Here is a 22,174-nt window from a genome sequence, read left to right on the forward strand (position 1 = left end):
GATACAATATTGTAAATCAACTACATTTCAATTAAAGTGAAAGTGAAAGTTAGTTGCACAGTTGTGTCTGACTCTGGGATCCCACGGACAGTGTAGCCTGCCTGGCTCCTCTGTCCATGGGATTCTCCAGGCAAAATACTGGAGTGGGCTGCCATTTCCTTCTCCAGGGAATCTTCCTGACCCAGGGACTGAATCTGGATCTCCTGCATTGCAGGCAGATTCTTTACCAACTGAGCCACTATGGAAGCCTGATATATTTGAATTAAAATGAATAAAAAATTCATATTCTTTCCAAATCAGAATCTCTGGGTCTGGGGCCCAGGAATACGTATTTTAAACATGCTCCCAGGTGTTTCTGGTACAGATTAGTGCTTGGAAACCTCTGCTCTGCACTACAGGAAGGGGGCTGGCAATCTACATAAGCGTTGCCTCATCTGTCTTCCTGCGAAGGGGTCTGAGTGTGCTAAAGGAGAAGACAGCGTGGAGGGGTGGCGGGGGGAGGAAACGCGGGGACTGGTGAGCCATCAAAGGCCACTCTCTCTCTCTCATCCTGCTCAGAAACCACTCTGGGGACAAGGAGCTCAGTTGAACTCATCTGGAAGAGCTTTTCAGTGAGCCTGAGGCTCCTAATAGCAGTGAGAACTGCCAGAAATTGAGGAGCTCTGCCAGGACGCCCCTCTTTCCCTCCACTGGCTAGGCTTAGAGATCAGCTCCTTACACAGGGAGCACCCCTGGTTGGATCCTATCTTAGAGACCAGAAGTTAACAAGTTAACTCTTTAATTATCTAACTCTTTAAAAATGGTAAGTGGACAACACTGTGAGGATAAGGACAGGCTAAAGAGAAGGAAGGCACCTGAGGGCGGGTGGAAAGGGACACTGATGAGGAAGAAGGCAAGGCGACATAAGCTCTGCCACTCTGTCTCCTTTGCTGCCAAGAGGCCCCATCCCAACAAGCAGTGTCTCTGCAGACGTGGGGAAGGTTGCTCATGCTTCTTGGCATCACAGCCGGGTCTTTTGGGGGTGGGGGGTGGGCTGGACAAGCAAAGCCTCAGTGGTGGGGCTCAGTCTGTCAGTAGCACTTGGGGCGGGGGGGCGGTCCTTTGCCACAGTCATCTTAAGGGCAGGGCAACAGGTTTTGATTCAGTAGATAATCTCTGAAACATCTTGGTTGACCAAAAGTCAAATTTTGTTAAGAAGAAATTCTTAGCTACTATGGAGAGAAGACCAAACCTTCAGGTTTTCTCATTCACATGTGCTCTCTCCTCAGTTTTTGAAACAAGTTTCTGTCTTATGGTCAACAAGATGGGGTATCTGAGGCATTGACAGTCCAGGGAAAGGGCAGTGATGAGAGCGTGGACCCTGAAGCCAGACCACCTGAGAGTGAATCCTGGCTCTACCGCTTTCTACCCTGTGACGCTGGGCTAGTTATCTCAGCTCTCTGAGCCTCAGTTTCCTCATTTGTAAAAATGGGGACTGAAGTCGGGCTTTCCACATAGTGTTACAGCGATGACTAAGTGAGGCAGAGTCTGCCAAGCACTGAGAACTCAGCAAGTTCCTTCTGTATATTTGCTGCCATTATATATTTTTTTAATCTCTCTGCCTAAGGCTGCTTCACAACAGTGACCAAAAGAGGGGTCTCAGAACTGGAGTGGGGACAGAATCCTTGTGTCATCTGTAGCTGATGCTCTTTCAAGATCAACAGTGGCTCTTTTGACCGAATTGCAGTCTTCCCCCTCCTGCAAACCCTGCCCAGGGCACTGTTGGGCCATGGTCCAGGCATCTTCTGTTGGGGCAGTAGGTTCTCGCAGCCTCTTTTAAGAGCCTTTTAACGGAAAAGGTGGTGGGCCCTATTTTGTTCAGTTTAGCTAATAGGACAAATAACGTACACTGGACAACTTACTGGTAGGGTTTCCCAGGGCAAGATTGCAAATAAAATTCGGGTACAGGGATAGTCTATTCTAGGGTATAAAATGGAATTATCTTCACCAGGATTAAATCATACTTCCTGCCTGTGGCAGAGCGTTTCCAGGGAGAGTACGCGCCATGCAGCTCTTAACGCTGCTGGTTCATTGTTGCTCAGACTCCCCACCCCCACAGGCTGTCTCACCCCATTCAGCCTCCCCCGGCCCGGCCCACCACGGTTTCAGTCTTTGAAAGAGAGCTGGGTGTGGAAACAAAAGCAGGCTCCCTTTGGTCCGGGAAATGTTGGCAATGAGAATGCTGGAGGGGAACTGAAGTCAGGCACTCACACATGTGATAGATGCTAACTTCAAATTTGATGTTAATTATAATCAAGCATGTTTAAAGTCCATGCTGTAATTCTAATTAACTATCACCAGCCTGTCACAATGGATGGTCTCATCCGTATGACTCCATTAGGATATTTACTCATGAATTCAATAGTTTCGTCCTGAGCAGAAGGGTAGCAGAGTACAGTGACTAGAGCATAGATGCTGCAGCCTCAAGCTATCCGGGTTTGGATCCTGTTTCTGCCACTTAGTGTCCCTCATACTTTGGGCAAACCAATTTTTCCTCCCCTTATGCCTCAGTTTTCTTATCTGCAAAATGGGGATAAAAATAGGATATGGTTATTGTAATGATTGAATGAGTTAACACATGTAAAGTCTATGAAAGTTAATAAACGGAAACCTCAGTTAAAATTGAGGTGGGAGGCCAGAAGGTTCTCACGCCCTATGAAGACAGAGCAACAGGGAGAAGACAGACTCCTCTTCTTGCCTGGCAAGAGCTCACAACCAGCCAATGAAAAGCCACTATTCTTCGAACTCTCAATTCCTCCAACAGACTCTTTGTTCACTATCACCCTCCCAGCTTCCTCTCCCCCTCTTTAAGAGAGGTTCCCTCTTCTTGTGGCCTGGCAGCAGGGATTTGCACATGGCTCACCCATGGTTACTTCAGTTCAGTTAAGTCGCTCAGTCATGTCTGACTCTTTGTGACCCCATGGACTGCAGCATGCCAGGCTTCCCTGTCCACCACCAACTCCCGGAGCCTGCTCAAACTCATGTCCATCAAGTCAGTGATACCATCCAACCATCTTATCCTCTATCATCCCCTTCTCCTCCTGTCTTCAATCTTGCCCAGCATTAGGGTCTTTTCCAATGAGTCAGTTCTTCACATCAGGTGGCCAAAGTATTAGAGCTTCAGTTTTAGCATGAGTCCTTCCAATGAATATTCAGGATTGATTTCCTTTAGGATGGACTGGTTTGATCTCCTTGCAGTCCAAGGGACTCTCAAGAGTCTTCTCTAACACCACAGTTTCGAAGCATCAATTCTTTGGCGCTCAGCTCTCTTTATGATTCAACTCCCACATCCATATGTGACCACTAGAAAAACCACAGCTTTGACTAGACAGACCTTTGTTAGCAAAGTAATGTCTCTGCTTTTTAATATGCTATCAAGGTTGGTCATAGCTTTTCTTCCAAGGAGCAAGCATCTTTTAAAACTATGGTCGCAAAAAAACCACAAAAAAACAAAAAACTACGGTCGCAGATCCTCAAATGGCAATTCTTTGCTGATCCCAAGTAAACACACTTTTGGAGAAGTACCTGGCAGTCTATTTGTTTACAGTCAACAAGTATTGTTTTTATTTTGTTTTTTAACTTATTTTTTAATTGGAGGATAATTGCTTTCAATGTTGTGTTGGTTTCTGCTGTACAATGACATGAATCAGTTATAACTATACATATATATATCCCCTCCCTCTTGAGCCTCCCTCCCACCCCTCCCCCATCCCTCCCCTCTAGGTCATCACAGAGTACCAGGCTGGGCTCCCTGTGCTATACAGCAGCTTCCCACTAGCTATCTATTCTATACATGTTAGTGTATATATATCAATGATACTTTCTCAATTTATTCTTCCCTGTCAACAAATATAATGATGCTTGGCGTTTTTCTTGGCACTTGGGTTTGGGAAGACAAGTAAGCCATTGGGGAGCCTACAATCTAGACACATGGCACTGTATTCAGCCCTTATCAACAAGCACTTTGCACAAAACAGGTGCCCAAAAAAAGTCTTAGGGGAGCTGGCAGAAATACTGATTCACTGCTGGGTCTCTAGTTTTCCTCAGTTTAATATATCAAAATACTTCAGAAAAAATAATGGCTTTATACACTGACTCTACAAATATGAACAAAACCCTTTAATAGTATGTCATTAGTTAAAAACTCCTTGCTCCAATATTGGGTCTTTAAAAACTATGAAATGGAAGGAAAACCTTTCATCTTGAAACAGAGAAAATAGTTTTCCATTGTTTTGTGTAACCAGTTAGAAAACTAAAATGTATGTTCACCACAGATATGCCTAATACTGCTCTGTTGTGATGGGAACAGAGTGCTCTGTTCAATTAGTACCCTACTCCAGTACTCTTGCCTGGAAAATTCCATGGACGGAGGAGCCTGGTGGGCTGCAGTCCATGGGGTTGCTAAGGGTCAGACATGACTGAGCGACTTCACTTTCACTTTTCACTTTCATGCACTGGAGAAGGAAATGGCAACCCACTCCAGTGTTCTTGCCTGGAGAATCCCAGACGGGGGAGCCTGGTGGGCTGCTGTCTATGGGGTCGCACAGAGTCGGACACGACTGAAGTGATTTAGCAGTAGCATGGACATAAAGAGGCTTCTCAGGAGGCGCTAGTGGTAAAGAACCGGACTGCCAATGCAGAGACACAGGAGTCTCGGGTTCAATCCTTGGGTCAGGAAGATCCCCTGGAGGAGGGCATGGCAACCCACTCCAGTATATACACTTTCCTGAAGAATCCCATAGAGGAGCCTGGCGGGCTACAGTCCACAGGGTCACACAGAGTTGGACACAAATGAAGCAACTTAGCATGCACACACACAGGGATATAAAAAGGGACTGTTCCAAAGCCATCGAGTCATTCCTCTTTCCTTCCCCTTCCACCTTGCAAAAGTATTCACTGATCTTTTCTTGTTTACTGTTTTTAGATCCGTTTCAAAACTGAAAAGTTCTGTAACATCCTATAAAAACTGACTAAAAGGAGAGAGCCTGTCCCAAGGACTGAATTCCCTCCATCCCAGTCAATAAAAGAATGCAATTAAAAAAGCCCAAAGAAGAAAACTGTTCACAAAACAAAAAAATATCTAGCTTAGTATCCACCTAAGAACTTTTGTTAAATCTGTTTTTTTGAGGGAAAAACTGAAATAAGGCTTTATGTGTCTATTATGAGAATGGCTGACATAATTATGCGAGAGGCAGGACAATCTACAACTCCACAGCATTCTTGATAGTGCCCCGCCCCCCCCCCGCACCCCGCCCCCCCCCCCCCACACCAAAGCCCCCGACTGACTTAAATTCTCTGGCTTTCTTTTTCTTCCTCTCTCTTTCCCATCAGTGGAAGGCATATCTCGGTGTCACGCCATACCCTGCTGCCTTATCTTGCCAGAGGGCTCCCTCTGGGGAAACTGGTCCAGCCCCTCTTGCTGGCCAAGTTCATCTGTCCTTTGGCTTGGTCTCTCTCAGGCTGAGTTTCCCATGTTAACTCTCTAATCCTGCTTGGGAAGGGCAGCACTGCCATTTGAATTCTTATAATTCTAACTTTATTTTATAGTTTCTTTAGTATTTATTTCTTTGGCGGTGCCAGGTCTTAGTTGCCACCTTCGTTGTACTGAGGTCTGAGTCGTGGCACGTGGGATCTAGCTTCCGGACCAGGAATCAAACCTGCCCTTCCTCCACTGGAACCTTGGAGTCTTAGCCGCTGGACCACCAGGGAAATTCCTGTTTTCACTTCAGAAAAGAGCCCTCTTACCAGATACATTTTACTCCTCGGCCCTCCGCCCTGGCATCCTGACCCTGCCAATTCTACTCCTGAAGGCCCTTAAATCTGGGTGCTGCTACTTGGCGTAAATCGATTTCCTCTCACCTGGTTCACCTCCTCCCTGTTCTCCCAGGCCTGCCTTCTCCCCTGTTTCATTCCCATAGTGCTGCTACGTGGCATTCACCTACAGTACAAACCTGACCGTCTCAGCTTTTGTCATCAGTAGCTTCCTGCTGCCCTCAAAAAAAGTCCAAGTACCCTGAATTAAAAGTTATTCCCTAAAACTATCTTTACTGTTTTCCTTCATCACTGTGGTTTCCAGGCTCAGCTGAATTCTTTTCTACAGTAATAAAGAACCTCATGAATATTATTTAAGTTAATATAACAATAAGTGTGAGGAATCAAAACAAACATTTCCCATGTAATATAAGATATCTACTTGTAGCCGCAAATTGTACTTTGGTGACCCTTCAAGAACAACCAGTTTTTGTAGTTCTAAAGTAGATTTAATTGTCTCTAATGCTTCCTTTTTCCAGATTAATGAGTTGTGTAACACGTACACCAGGATTAGAAATGATTTGTGCTTACTGTGCTTTAGGACCAGTATTCCTGCTTTTTATTTCCACTTTTTTTGTTTTTTAAACAGTAGTGAGGAGGGGAAAAATGACCAAACGGGCTCAAAAAGAGAAGATAAAGAGGACAACAAAGATATATCAAGCCACTGAGTGACTAATTCTACTTTCAGCTGGTCCTGATCAAAGGGTGACAGCTAACAGGTATTCATATTCTTCATAAACAGCATCTCATTTCACCTTAGTCCCCACAGCCACAGTAAGAGATGGATATGATGATTCATATTTTATAGGTGACGAAACAGACTGGCAATATTTATTTTGCCTGTTATGGTAATCACTGGTTAGGTACAGAGCTTAGAGTTAAGGGCGCGCTCTCAACCCTCCTGTTTCCCCGGAGGGAAGGGAGTTTCCAGGTCCCAGGAGGGAGGGGTGAAATCTCCTCTCAGGCTCCCCACTAGGTCCTTCCCCGTGGGAGGAGTGGCCTGCCTATGGGTGAGGTCAGGAGATGAGGATGCACCATGCCCCTGGATTTCTTCACTCTCTTCTCAGCCTGTCTGTCTTCAGCATCTATCCTCTATACCTGGCTTGTGTGCTGAGTAGAGAAGAGAGGCGGGTCTAATGCCTAATTCAGCAGAGAAGTAAACCCATGGTGGCTGCATATGTTAGCCACATCCTCTAATCTGGCTTCCAACAGTTGATAAAGCTGATATTTTGATTTCTACTGTCTTATTTCCCAATTGGCTGGGAACATAAGAGAAGAAGACAGAAGGTAATTAATTGGTTGCCTAGAAGGCATATCGGAGAAGGCGATGGTACCCCACTCCAGTACTCTTGCCTGGAAAATCCCATTGACGGAGGAGCCTGGTAGGCTGCAGTCCATGGGGTTGCAAAGAGTCAGACACGACTGAGCGACTTCACTTTCACTTTTCACTTTCATGCACTGGAGAAGGAAATGGCAACCCACTCCAGTGTTCTTGCCTGGAGAATCCCAGGGACGGGGGAGCCTGGTGGGCTGCCATCTATGGGGTCGCACAGAGTCAGACACAAATGAAGTGACTTAGCAGCAGAAGGCACATAATAGGCACTTGATAAACATTTGTCAAATGAATGAATTTGTCCAAGGCCACAAAGCTAATAAACCGCAGAGTAGAGACTTGAATCCATGTCTGTCAGAAAAGCCCATAGTTTTCTAAAATTTCCCCTTCAGTGCTTCTTGTAGAGTGTTCTGTTTCTAGGCTTCAGCTCATGCTTTAGCATGGCTGCCAGGAAACTGGAAACAAAGGCTAGTGTAGGCATTAACGGCCTTAAAAACAAATCTGCCTAAGAATTTGGCTGACAATCTGTCTATAATGTGACCATGGACAAGTTCAGTCTGTCTGCCTGCTGTACCATGGGCTATTACAGACTGAGCCCACGGGTACATGAAGAGGGACCCCAAGGATGAGAACAGCAGAGGAGGCAGCACCAGCAGTGCCTGTAACAGACTGGGCAGGAGAGAGGAGGGCAGCCAGGCAGGAAGCAGGATGTGCACAAAAGGGGTGGGACAAGGGCCTGGGGACCGAGACAAGGAAGGCCCCAGGGACTTAGCAGGGGATGGCGGGTGGGGGATGGGGAGAGAGCAGGGGAAGGAAAAGTGAACAGAAAAATCCCAGAAAAAGAACAAAAGGCCGCAGAGACGGGAAATAAAAACATGTTCAAACAAAGAGTATAAAGCGGAGACAGATAAAAGAACAGGAGTAAATCACTTGCTATGAAAATAGCCACAAACTGATTTTCCATTTCATGTCAAGATGATGAGAAGTGAGGTCTGTCCTGTGTGCCAGCAGCCTTCAGGAACTAAGAAATAAAACACCCAGGTTGAAAATAGTTTGGGGAGCCAGAGGATGACAAGATTCCTCCTGCAGGCAGAAGTGAAATGAAAGGAATGCCAGCATCTTCTCCCCCTTCTCCCCACCAATCCCCACTCCGGTCACAAAGGAGGGGGAGCTGCTTGGCTGGCAACCACGGATGAGCTCAGCGGGGACCCTGTTCTGACTGAGCTAATAGAGTTAGTTTTTAAGAGAATCTGGTGGAACTCAGGATTGTGTGTTCACAAACACCATATTAAAAAAACAGGGTCATCGCTGCCTTTCACGCAGTTTTTTTCAGTCTGTTTAAAGGCCGGGTTTCGTCTTTTTTTCCCCTCACTAGAATAGCACACAAAGACTTCTCTGACACACTGCATCCACGGCAGATGAAAGTGCTTAAGTGTGAGTGAAAGCAACAATGTTCAGAGTGACATTTACTAGCTGCAAACAGTGAAATCAGAGCGCTCCAGTTCATGGAGATTAAATGTCAGGCTTTAAACATTTAGCAGAGTATTAGCTATGGAAGTTTTTAAAATTTAGGATTTGGTCTTACACTGCAAGCAGCACTTAAAGGGTTTTTAAAGCAAATAGTTGAGTCATAAGCTGAATAAGAATATACATTTTGTACTGAAGGTGGGACAAGTGCAGGACAGTCATGGGGTTTGGCTCAATGATGCTAGAGGTGGTCGCCGGTCTTCATTCAGATAAGAAAAAAGTGACATTCCCCACATTTCACGTTATGGAAACTACAAGTCAAAATCCAAAACACAGGAGTTTCTAGGCACATAATTTTCCACAGTGGGCATAGACTTTACAAGCCCAAGGGTTTTTACATTACTGTTTCAGGATGAATGCTTTTTAATACACCTAAAAAAAGTCAGAGCTGAAAACAGATTGCTTTTTTCTTTCAAGAATATTTTCCATGGATAAATTTATGCATGATAAAATTGTCTATACGTGCCAAATATAACATCCGTTTGAACATGACTAAATAATAAAATCTCCAAATCTGACAATATCAGCAGTCCGTGCTTCCTTCATTCAAAACAGCTGGTAAGTACCTCCTCTATTTTGCTTCTTATGAGGTGCTGGACAGATACAAAGCCAATGAAAATGGTTAACATTTCAAGCTTTGCTCTAAACACTTTGTAAGCAGTATATTATCCCCATTTTACAGATAAGAAAAACTGGGGCTTCCAGAGGTGAAGGGCTTTGTTCAAGACCACAGGACTGCTAAGTCATGCAGGATTCAAACTCTAGCCCTTGACTCTAAAGCCTGAGCAATTACCTTCTACTCAAGGAACTCTTACTCTGACAGGCACATGAACAAAGTTTAACACAAGAAATGATACAACAAAGATATCAACAGAGACACAGAGTGGGTAATTCTATCTGAGATCTGGGACCAGAGGAGGAGACATTTCAGCTGAGTCTCCATGTATGAGTAGGAATTTTTCAAGTTGAAAAAGGTAACAGTTACTCTAGGCATAAGGAGCTACACTAAGATCATGGCATCTGGTCCCATCACTTCATGACAAATAGATGGGGAAACAATGGAAACGGTGACAGACTATTTTCTTGGGCTCCAAAATCACTGTGGATGGTGACTGCAGCCATGAAATTAAAAGACACTTGCTCCTTGGAAGAAAAGCTATGACAAACCTAGATAGCAGTATTAAAAATCAGAAATATTACTTTGCTGAAAAAAGTCTATATAGTCAAAGCTATGCTTTTTCCAGTAGTCATGTATGGATGTGAGAGCTGGACAATAAAAGAGGCTGAGTGCCGAAGAATTGATGCTTTCAAACTGTGGTGCTGGTGAAGACTCTTGATAGTTTCTTGGACTGTTAGAAGATCAAACCAGTCAATCCTAAAGAAAATTAGTCCTGAATATTCATTGGAAGGACCGATGCTGAAGCTGAAGCTCCAACACTCTAGTCATCTGATGAGAAGAGCTGACTCACTGGAAAAGATCCTGATGCTGGGAAACATTGAAGGCAGGAGGAGAAGGGGACGACAGAGGATGAGATGGTTGGATGGCATCATTGATGCCTCAATGGATGTGAGTTTGAGCAAGCTCTGGGAGATGGTGAAAGACAGGGAAGCCTGGCATGCTACAGTCCATGGGGTCGCAAAGAGTCGGACACGACTGAGAGACTGAACAACAATGGGGCTGCACTACTCCAAAATGGAAGGCTTGGCATGCCAATGGAATGCTTAGAGTTCCTGAGCATTTGAAGGATGGTGATCGTGGAGGCCAGAAAACAAGGGTATTATAATAGAAGAAGATATAAGGGAGGTTGGAGCAGGGGAAAGAGAGGGTCCCTGAGTTAGGACAGGCAGAAGTGATGGTCTATGACCCACCAGATGTGCACAGTGAGGGAGATGAATCTGCAGTGGCTAGCTTTTTGGATAACTGTAAAGACTGAGAATGAAGAAGGTTAGGAAAGATTGAGGAGCGAGGCTAGAGAAGAGGAAGATGATTTCTTGTTCAGTTTCAGAAAAGCTGAGCTACAGCTACCTGAGGGACATGTGGGCATCCTCTCTACTACATTCTCTACTTTAATAAACACTGAGAGCCTCTTGTACCAGGTACTGTGCATGCTAAGTCGCTTCAGTTGTGTCCAACTCCTTGAGACCCATGGACTGTAGCCCGCCAGGCTCCTCTGTCCATTGGATTCTCCAGGCAAGAATACAGGGAGTGGGTCGCGATGCCCTCCTCCTGGGGATCTTCATGACCCAGGGATCAAACCCATGTCTCATTATGTTTCCTGCATTGGCAGGCAGGTAGGTTCTTTACCACTAGGCCACCTGGGAAGCCCCACCAGGTACTAAGGAAGTTAAAAAAAGGACAAAACTGAGTCTTGCCTTAGAGTTCATGTACTGTACAGTCTGGCTCTCAATGGTGGTAATGATAAGGGAACGAATAGGGTTGTTTCTGCTTGTTACAGTGACCAAGGGGTGGTACTTGCATTTAGTGGACAGGTGACAATGATACAGATATTCTGCAATATTTGGGTTTCAGTCAACAAGCCCCTGTCCCCCATCCCATTGGTCATCTGGATGGGTGACAACCCATTTACAATCACCTGAAGGAGAAGGCAATGGCGACCCACTCCAGTACTCTTGCCTGGAAAATCCCATGGATGGAGGAGCCTGGTAGGCTGCAGTCCATGGGGTCGCGAAGAGTAGGACACGAATGACTGACTTCATTTTCACTTTTCACTTTCATGCAGTGGAGAAGGAAATGGCAACCCACTCCAGTGTTCTTGCCTGGAGGAGCCCAGGATGGGGCAGCCTGGTGGGCTGCCATCTATGGGGTCGCACAGAGTCGGACACGACTGAAGCGACTTAGCAGCAGCAGCAGCACAACTTAAAACCTAACTCTGTTTTACATACAAAAACAAAACTTTTTTACATATTTTATATATACACTGAAATCTTATAAGTAGAATTACCAAGGAAACTGAAGGAAGACTGCTATACATTGTGTTGTCTGGACCTTTGCCAGGACGACTCATTACTTAAGAAAACTACATCATGAGTTGAGGGAGATGAAAAAGTTTGGAAGATGGAAGGTGGTGATGGTTACATGACAAAGTGAATGTACTTAATGCCACAGAACTTAAATGCTTTAAATGCCACAGAACTTAAATGCTTTTAATGCCACAGAACTTTAAATGCTTAAAATGATGCATTTTATGTTACACATTTTAAAATAAACAAGTTATAAATTGAAAAGAATTAAAAAGGAAAGAAAAAGAATACTGTATCATGGGAAGCAAACACATTCCTAGTTTGTTTGTTTTTTTTGAGTTACTGATGCAATGTGCCTACACCAGCCTGCAGCACAGCTGCCCTAAAAGTGCTGCTCCCACATTCCAAATCCATCTACTTTACTGTGTTTCCTGGTGTGGTCATTCCTGGAGATTGTGTGAAATATGTAACTTGAATACAATTTGTTTTTCCTTTTAATTGCCTTAATATGAGGGCTGGAGAATGGCATGGCAACCCACTCCAGTATTCTTGCCTGGAGCATCCCATGGATAGAGGAGCCTGGTGGGCTATACAGTCCATGGGGTCGCAAAGAGTTGGACATGACTGAGTGACTAAGTGCAATATGAGGGCATTATAGTATATTTTTGGAATTGTGTGCTGCACAGGTGGGTTATATTAATTATGAATTTCACATAGTTAAATGTGAAACTATATGCATTATATTTTATGTGTGTGTGTGTGTATATATATATATATATATATATATATAAAATATTAAAGTGCTTCCCTTGTAGCTGAGTTGGTAAAGAATCTGCCTGTAATGCAGGAGACCCAGGTTCAATTCCTGGGTTGGGAAGATCCCCTGGAGAAGGAAATGGCAACCCACTCCAGTATTCTTGCCTGGAGAATCCCATAGACAGAGGAGCCTGGCAGGCTACAGTCCATGGGGTTGCAAGAGTCAGACACAACTCAGCGACTAAATCACCACTATATATATTATAACATATATTTGTTATAATATATAACATGTGTTTGTTACAATTTATATATATTATACTTGTTATAAAGAGAATACAATTAGGTTGAAAGAATACAATTAGGTCCGACTCTTTGCAACCCCATGGACTGTACAGTCCATGGAATTCTCCAGGCCAGAATACCAGAGTGGGTAGCCTTTCCCTTCTCTAGGGGATCTTCCCAACCCAGGGATCAAACCCGCACTGTGGGCGGATTCTTTACCAGCTGAGCCACAAGGGAAACCATTAAAAGAATATAATCAGGTTGAAAGTTGAGAATCACTAGTGAGAGACAGACAGGTATGAACAGAATTAAAGCACAAGCGAAAGCATGGCAGTACTTCAGAGAGGTAAGAGTACAAAGGGAGAACAAGGGGAAGAGATACTACTGGCCATGGTGGGCCTGGGAAGGCCCACGGTGTAGGTCTGATGTGAGCAGGCACTGACTGACAGCCTCTGTGAGAATAATTTCAGAGATGTGGGGCTTGGTATCTGTCTCCAGTGATATCCATTCCTTTTGACATGCCTTTGATTTTTATCAAGTTCTTTTTGATGATGTTCTTCCTGTATCTCCCCTAAATGCCCCTTGTTCTTGGAGGCTCCAGTAGGCAAAGCACGATGAATCCTTAGCCCATCCTTAGCGTCTCTTCCAGAAACTGAAAACTGTGGTCTCTGTAATACTTTCTGGTTAATCTTCTCTTCTTTCGGCTAAATCTCCGTACTTCCTCCAAGTGTTTCTCATATAACTTGGTTTCATGTTCCCTTACCATCTGGGCCATTTTCCTCGGAACATGCTCCAATTTGTCAGTGGCCCTTTAGAAGTGTGGTGCCTAGAACTGAATGTGGTTTCCAGCACTGAAATATATAACTATATTTCCTAATATCCCCCCTAAAAGGGAAAAGTGTTGTTGCTCCACACAGTGAGATCAGGATGGGGGAGGGAACAGGGGAGATCTATCTTAATCCTCAATATATCACCAGTATTGAAAAAAATTTTCCTTTCTTTTGTTTAAACATGTTAAATCTCAGTTTTTAATAGTCACAAAGAGAGTGCAGATCTCAGAGCTATTTTTTTCTTTCTAGTTTGTTTTTGTCTTGAGGATTAAATGAAAATGTGGGTTTGGCTAATAAATACTAACATTTATTTTTATATGCCAATAGCATCTGTTTACCACCCTCCTGTAGTCATTTCTTGTCTGCCCATGTCCCAGGTCTATCGAAGATTGGCAAGTATGCTGCCCATTCTAGGGGCTTGGCCTGTAAGTTGGAATCAATATTTCTGTATTAAGCATGGATGTGGTGTGTGCAGAAAGCCCCATGTATTCCTGTATATCTAGTGAATGTCAGCTTGAGCCCTACCATGCATAATTCTATCCAGGCTTCTGATTTTTCATCCCATTTTGGTCTGAGAATGAAGCCCTGCAATAACTTGACTGGCTCTTACCATGCTGTCCCTTGGGACTGAAACAGCACCAGTTCATCTCCTCATTGTAGGTATAAGGACTCTTGAACCCCAGTACACCATCCACTGGTCTGAGTCTTTGGAAGCTATGCAGAACTCTGTAGAAGAACATCACTCTGATAGAAACACTAGCTTCCTATCCACCCTGAATGCAAAGACGTCAGTGGATTGATCAACAAATAGGGGACTGGTTAGCCTCAGAAATTTAAGCCCTTGATGTCACATCAACTGGCTGCCCATGTCTCAATATGCTTTTGCAGTGGAACAGACCAGCTCAAAGGTAAGCTAGGTGAGGGCTGGGTTATTTGCCTATTTTGTTAGTTGATGTACCCCCAAGCCCTCAGAACGCTGTTCATACTGCTTAACAAATATTTGCCGAATGAATTAATGAAATGACCTTATGTAGCAGACATCTCGGAGAAGGTAACGGCACCCCACTCCAGTACTCTTGCTTGGAAAATCCCATGGACGGAGGAGCCTGGTAGGCTGCAGTCCATGGGGTCGAGAAGAGTCGTACACGACTGCGTGACTTCACTTCCACTTTTCACTTTCTTGCCTGGAGAATCCCAGGGACGGGGGAGCCTGGTGGGCCGCCGTCTATGGGGTCACACAGAGTCGGACACGACTGAAGCGACTTAGCAGCAGTAGCAGCAGCAGCAGACATCTATCTTTGTTTTGCCCAGTATTCCCTTCTTTTGTGAACTGCTGCTTGATGGTGCTGCCAATAATGAGACTGAACAAGCTAGTAAATGGGGTTATGAGTACTAGATTCCCTACAGTTTAAGCAGGTATTTGTACTCCTTCCTACGTCTGGAGAATCAAGGCATAGTGTCAGGAGGTTTGATGAATGCGAGTGGTACATTTTGCAGGTAGATCATTCAGAGGCTAAACTTTATGTGAATCTCCATCACAAAACTCAAGGCAACAAGATAAAATCTATCTCTAGTGAGAATACGCTTATGTTTCTAATATTGTTCATCTTTGTAACTAATCAAATACTAGTCTCAGGATATATCTTACTCACATTGAAATAAATTTGGGGTGAAACTTTTTCAAACTTATAATGATGGAAGAAATACAACTTTTATAAGGTCAGCTATACCATGATAATGCTGTTTAAGGTTTCTCAGAAAAAAATAACCTGTGAAACATGGCAAAAATGCATACTGGATTAAAATGACCCAATAAGTGGGGAGTGGGAAGAGAGTGTTATTAATCTGTGAAATATGGAAAAAAATTACATACTGGATTAAAACGACCCAGTAAGGGGGGGGCGGTGGGAGTGGGAAGGAAAGGGATAGTTGAATAAGACGTTTTAAAAACTGTGGTAAAATATATATAACATAGGACTTCCCTGTGGTCCAGTACTTAAGAATCTGCCTGCCAATGCAGGGGAGGTGGGTTCAATCACTGGTCTGGGAAGACTCTACATGCTGCAGGGAAACTAAGCCCAAGCGCCACAACTACTGAGGCAACACACCGCAACTACCGAAGCCCTCGCACCCTTGAGCCTGTGCTCCACAGCAAGAGGAGCCGCTGCAACGAGAAGCCCGTGCACCACGACAGAAGCAGCCTCCACTCGCTGCAACTAGAGAAAGCCTGTGTGCATCAACAAGACCCAGTGTAGCCAAAATTAAATTAATTAAAAAAATTAAAAACTACACATAACATAAAATTTACCCTTAAACCACTTTTAAGTATTGTTGTGCAACCTCACCACCTACTGTCTCTACAACTTTTATATCATACCAAACAGAAACTCTGTACCCAATAAATAATAACTCCCCATATCACCTCCTCCCAGCCGCTGGTAATCTCTATTCTACTCTCTATCAATTTACCTATTCTAGGTACCTCATATAACTAGAATGAAAAAATATGTCTTTTTTGGGGTCTGGTTTATTTCATTTAGCATAATGTTTTCAAATAGATGTTATAGCATATATCAGAATTTCATTCCTTTTTGTGGCTCAGTAATGATATTCCATATACCACATGGTGTTATGCATTCATCTCTTGAAGGACACTTGTGTTGTTTTCCTCTTTTGACTGTGGCTAGTGTGCTATGGGCATCAGTGTACAAATAAATCAGTGACTCAATTATTTGAGTCATTTGGGGTTAAAACCAGGAGTGAAACTGGTGGATCATATGGTAATTCTATGCTTAATTTTTTTGGGAACCAATATAAGGCTCTTAAAGATAACTTATAAAATAAAATTTATTAATTTAGTAACTGTATTCTGCATTAATAAAGCTATTCCTCACATGATACTTCATATATCATTACTGGAGACAGAGAGACTGCTTCAGTAAAAAGAACTGAGGATACATCATTTCCTTGTACTGAAGGAGGAAGTTTCAAATAACTATAGATCCCCAAGAAGGTAAGATATGACAAATAACTGCAACCTGGTAAAGGTCCGTCTAGTCAAGGCTATGGTTTTTTCAGTAGTCACGAATGAATGTGAGAGTTGGACCGTAAAGAAGGCTGAGTGCTGAAGAACTGATGCTTTTGAACTGTGGTGTTGGAGAAGACTCTAAGAGTCCCTTGGACTGCAAGGAGATCAAACCAGTCAACCTAAATCAATCCTGAATATTCACTGAAAGGACTGATGCTGAAGCTGACACTCCAGTACTTTGGCCATCTGATGTGAAGAGCCGACTCATTAGAAAAGACTCTGATGCTGAGAAAGACTGAAGGCAGGAGGAGAAAGGGACAACAGAGGATGAGATGGTTGGATGGCATCAGCGATCCAATGGACATGAGTTTCAGCAAGCTCTGGGAGATGCTGGAAGGACAGGGAAGCCTGGCGTGCTGTAGTCCATGAGGTAGCAAAGAGTCGGACACTACTGAGCAACTGAACAACAACAAAATGTAAACGGGGCTTCTCTGGTGGCTCATTGGCAAAGAATCTGCTTGCCAATGCAGTAGACAAATGTTCAATCCCTGGGTCAGGAAGATCCCCTGGAGCAGGAAATGGCAACCCACTCTCCAGTATTTCCTAGAAAATTCCATGAACAAAGGAGTTGGGTAGGCTACAGTCCATGGGGTTACAAAAGAGTTGGACATGACTTAGCAACTAAACTAACAACAGAATGTAAACACCAGGATTTTCACAAACATGAAACAAAACCTTTAGAAAACTCAGACTTTCATTTAGAAATAAAGACACAGTGAATCCCACTATGTATCATACAACTGTAATCTCTGTATGCAAAATAATTGACCAGTTTGCTTCTAAAATGTAAAGGTTATGAAAGACAAGGAAAGACTGGAGAAATGTCACAGATTAGAAGAAACTACTGAGACCTGGTAAATAACTAGGATAGGAACCTCGGATTGGATCTCGAACAGAAAAAGTACAGTGACGGAAAAACTGACAACATCCAAATGAAGGCTGCAATTTAATTGTTAATGGTTATTATACCAGTGTTAATATCTTGGTTTAGGTAACTGTAGCACAGTTTTAAAAGATATTAAAACCAGTGAAAGCTGGATGAATGATACACATGAATTCTCTACTATTTTTTCAACTTTTGTGTAAGCCTAAAATGACTGCACGGAGAAGGAAATGGCAACCCACTCCAGTATTCTTGCCTGGAGAATCCCAGGGACGGGGGAGTCTGGTGAGCTGCTGTCTATGGGGTCGCACAGAGTCGGACAGGACTGAAGCGACTTAGCAGTAGCAGCAAAATGACTGCAAAATAAAAAGCAGTCCATATTTTAAAGAAATTATACCAATTCTCTACACTATCTTTTTCAGAGGATAGAAGTGGAGGGAAAACTTCCTAACTCATTCCATGAGTCCAGAATTACCCTAATTCCAAAAATTGACAAAGACATGAGAAGAAAACTATAGATGAATTATAGCTCAGTTGGTAAAGAATCCTCCTGCAATGCAGGAGACCCTGGTTCGATTCCTGGGTCAGAAAGATCCGCTGGAGAAGGGATAGGCTACCCACTCCAGTATTCTTGGGGTTCTCTTGTGGCTCAGCTGGTAAAGAATCCGCCTGTGATGTGGGAGACCTGGGTTTGATCCCTGGGCTGGGAAGATCCCCTGGAGAAGGGAAAGGGTACCACTCCAGTATTCCGGCCTAGAGAATTCCATGGACTGTATAGTACACGGTGTCACAAAGAGTCGGACACGGCTGAGCAACTTTCACTTTCATACGTTAATATCTTTCACAAACATAGATGCAAAAATTCTCAACAAAATACTGGCAAATCAAATCCAAGAATGTTTGAAAATAACTATACACTACAATCAAGTGTGATTTATTCCATGTATGCAAGCCAGGTTCAACATTTGAAAATCAATTCATGTAATCTATCACAGCAACAGGATAGAGAAGAAAAATCACATTATCATATTAATAGATGGAGAAAAAAGTATTTGATAAAATCCAAATCAATTCATGATTTAAAGAAAACTCTTATAAACTAGGGATAGAGGGAAATTTCCTCAATTTGATAAAAAAAAATTATGAAAAGCCTATAGCTAACATCATAGTTATTGGTGAGAAACCAGGAGTTTTTCCACTAACATCAGGAACAAGGAAGGGACGTCCACTTTCATCACTCCTAATGTGAGATAAGAAAAGGAAATAAAAGGTGTACTAATTGGGAAGGAAGAAATAAAACTGTCTTTGTTTGTAGATGGCATGATCTGAAAGAAATGAACAAAACATTCCCGGAAGTAGTAAGAGATTAGAGCAAGATTATAGGATATAAGGTTAATATACAAAAGTCAATCACTTTTCTATTGAACAATTGAAATTTTCAATTAAAAACACATAACCATTTATATTAGCACCCCAAACCATGAAACACTTAGATATAAATCTAACAAAATATGTATAAGCTCTATATGAGGAAAACTACAAAACTCTGAAAAACAAAATCAAGGAAGAATAAAATATATATTCCATGTTCATGGATAGGAAGACTCTGTACTAACAAGATTTCAGTTCTTCCCAACTTGACTTGTAGATTCAATACAATCCCACTCAAAATCTCAGCAAATTATTTTGTGGATATTAACAAATTGATTTTAATATTTATGTGTCCTAAATCACTTCAGTCATGTCTGACTCTTTGTGACCCTAAGGCCCGCAGCCTGCCAGGCTCTTCGGTCCATGGGATTCTTAAGGCAAGAATACTGGAGTGGGTTGCCATGCCCTCCTCCAGGGGATCTTCCCCACCCAGGAACCGAACCCATGTCTCTGATGTCTCCTGCTCTGGCACCTTTAATATTTATATGGAGAGGCAAAAGACAGAACAGACAACATAATGTTGAAGAACAAAGTTGGACGACTGACACTACCTGACTTCAGTAAGTAAGTACTGACTTTGTAATTACTGTAGAGCTACAATATCAAGGCAGTGAGATACTGGTGAAAGAACAGACAAGTATAACAAAAGAGCATAACAGAAAGCCAGAAGTAGAACCACATAGTCAACTGACAGTTGACTATACAGAGTGAAGCCAACACAATGGAACAGAGATAGTCTTTTCAACAAATGGTGCTAGAACCACTGGACGTCCATATGCCCCAAAGAAAAAAGATACAGATGCCTTCTTATACAGATCTTATACCCTTCACAAAAAGTAACTCAAAGTAGATCACAGACCTAAACATAACATGCAAACCTATGGGATTCCTAGACGATAACACAGAAAATCTATTAATAGATGACTGTGGGTTTGGTGATGACTTTTTAGATTTAATACCAAAGGCACAATCCACAGAAGAAATAATTGATAATTTGGACTTAGTTAAAATAAAAAATCAATTCTTTAAAAGACTTTATCAATAAAATGAAGACAAATCACAGACTGGGAGAAAATATTTGCAAAAGACATGTCAGACAACGAACTATTATCCAAAATATACAAAGAACTTTTAAAACTCAAAACTGAGAAAATGAACAAATCGACTAAGAAATGGGCCAGATCTTTACCAACACTTCACCAATAGCAAAAAAGCATGTGAAAAGATGCCCCACATCATACATTATTAGAAAAATGCAAATTAAAACAAGATACCAGTACATATCCACTGTTGTTGTTATTCAGTTGCTAAGTCATTTCCAACTTTTTGTGACCTCATCAACTGTAGCCCACCATGCTCTCTGGCCATTGGATTCTCTGGGCAAGAATACTGGAGTGGGTTGCCATTTCCTTCTCCAGGGGATCTTCCTGACCCAGAGAAGATCTGGAACCTATGTTTCCTGCATTGGCAGGCAGATTCTTTACCATTGATACATGTCATTATATATTTCTCAAAATCTATTGAATGTGTTAACACCAAGAGTGAATAATAATGTAAATATGTGGGCTTTGGATGATACTGATGTATCAATGCAGGTTCATCAAATATAATCAGTGTACCATTCTGATGAGGGATATTGATAATGGGGGATATGATGCCTGTGTAGGGCAGAGGGTACATGGGAACTCTCCATACCTTCTGCTAAATTTTGCTGTAAATCTAAAATGGCTCTAAAGAATAAAATCTACTTTAAAAAAAGAGAGAAAGAAACAAGTTACTGTATACTGTTATTTCTATCAGCCATGTGACTACTCATTTGTTTAGTATGGATTTAGAAAATACCACAAGAAATGAGTTAGTTCTTTTCACCATTCCTAAGATCTGCAAAGAAAATAAAGTTTTTACTGACTGGAAGTGAAAATGATATCAGCATATCATCCCATACTTAGTGAAAAGTTCTATGAAATTGGAAGAGAAAATTCCAACAGGACCTAGCAGAAATATAAACAAGCACATTCTTCTTTATGTAAACAAAGAAACTAACAAAAAATAACATCAGGGGAATTGTTCTTATCGTATACTTAGAAAACTGTGTGCCTCTCCTGCTACACTATGATCATAAAGCCATCTCAGAAAAGAATGAGCGGGCCCGGAATCTAAATTAGCCTAGAAACCCAAAGATCCAATTACTGGGTTGGCCAGAAAGTATGTTTGGGTTTTTCTATAAGATTTTGCAGAAAAACTTGAACAAACTTTTTGGCCAATCCAATCCTTTCATGTAAAGCAGGATTCAGTTCAGTTCAGTTGCGTCTGACTCTTTGCCACCCCATGAATCGCAGCACGCCAGGCCTCCCTGTCTATCACGAACTCCCAGAGTTCACCCAAACTCATCTGCATTGAGTTGGTGATGCCATCCAGCCATCTCATCCTCTGTCATCCCCTTCTCCTCCTGCCCCCAATCCCTCCCAGCATCAGTGTCTTTTGCAATGAGTCAATTGCACTCATCTCACACACTAGCAAAGTAATGCTTAAAATTTTCCAAGCCAGGCTTCAGCAATACGTGAACAGTGAACTTCCAGATGTTCAAGCTGGTTTTAGAAAAGGCAGAGGAACCAGAGATCAAATTGCCAACATTCGATGGATCATCGAAAAAGCAAGAGAGTTCCAGAAAAACATCTACTTCTGCTTTATTGACTATGCCAAAGCCCTTGACTATGTGGATCACAATAAACTGTGGAAAATTCTTCAAAAGATGGGAATACCAGACCACTTGACCTGCCTCTTGAGAAAGCAGGATTAGCATTCTATTATTCCTTGTTATTGAAATTCAAAAAGTAAATCTGATAATTATTTTAGTCTTTACTTTGAATGAGTAAAAGTGATAAAAAGTGAATTTCAATTACTTCATCATATGTACTTCCATGTAAACATGGTTTGGATCTTTTGGTGAATGTCACAGTAATCCACAATCTCTAGTTTAGGGAAATACTATCCAACTCAATGAGAAGTGGAGTTGGAACTAAACTTAGAGAACTATTTTCCAGTTGTTTTGTCTTATTAGAGAAAGCTATGAAGTTATTATAGTACAGCTCAGTAAGATTTTGCTGCTCATTAAATAATAATGAATTCTCCATATCTGTTACTAAGAAATACAAATGCTGCATTTGCTGGTCACCAAGGCTATGCTGGCAACATTAAGTGAAGTTCTG

The 22,174-nt window shown here is 42.4% G+C and overlaps 1 protein-coding gene and 1 non-coding gene across 5 annotated transcripts in view; one reads left to right on the forward strand and one right to left on the reverse strand.

Moving 5' to 3' along the window:
• Positions 1–22,174, reverse strand: part of ALG14 (ALG14 UDP-N-acetylglucosaminyltransferase subunit) — a 99,336-nt gene that overhangs the window by 14,485 nt on the left and 62,677 nt on the right. The gene's annotated exons all lie outside the window — the stretch shown is intronic.
• On the forward strand, positions 12,498–12,569 carry TRNAY-GUA (transfer RNA tyrosine (anticodon GUA)). Its single transcript has one exon. It is a non-coding gene; the product is annotated as a tRNA-Tyr (tRNA).

This window comes from Bos grunniens, chromosome 3 (assembly GCF_055505025.1).
Source record: "Bos grunniens cultivar Pamir isolate PY7600 chromosome 3, Bosgru_T2T1.0, whole genome shotgun sequence".
Lineage (NCBI taxonomy): Eukaryota > Metazoa > Chordata > Mammalia > Artiodactyla > Bovidae > Bos > Bos grunniens.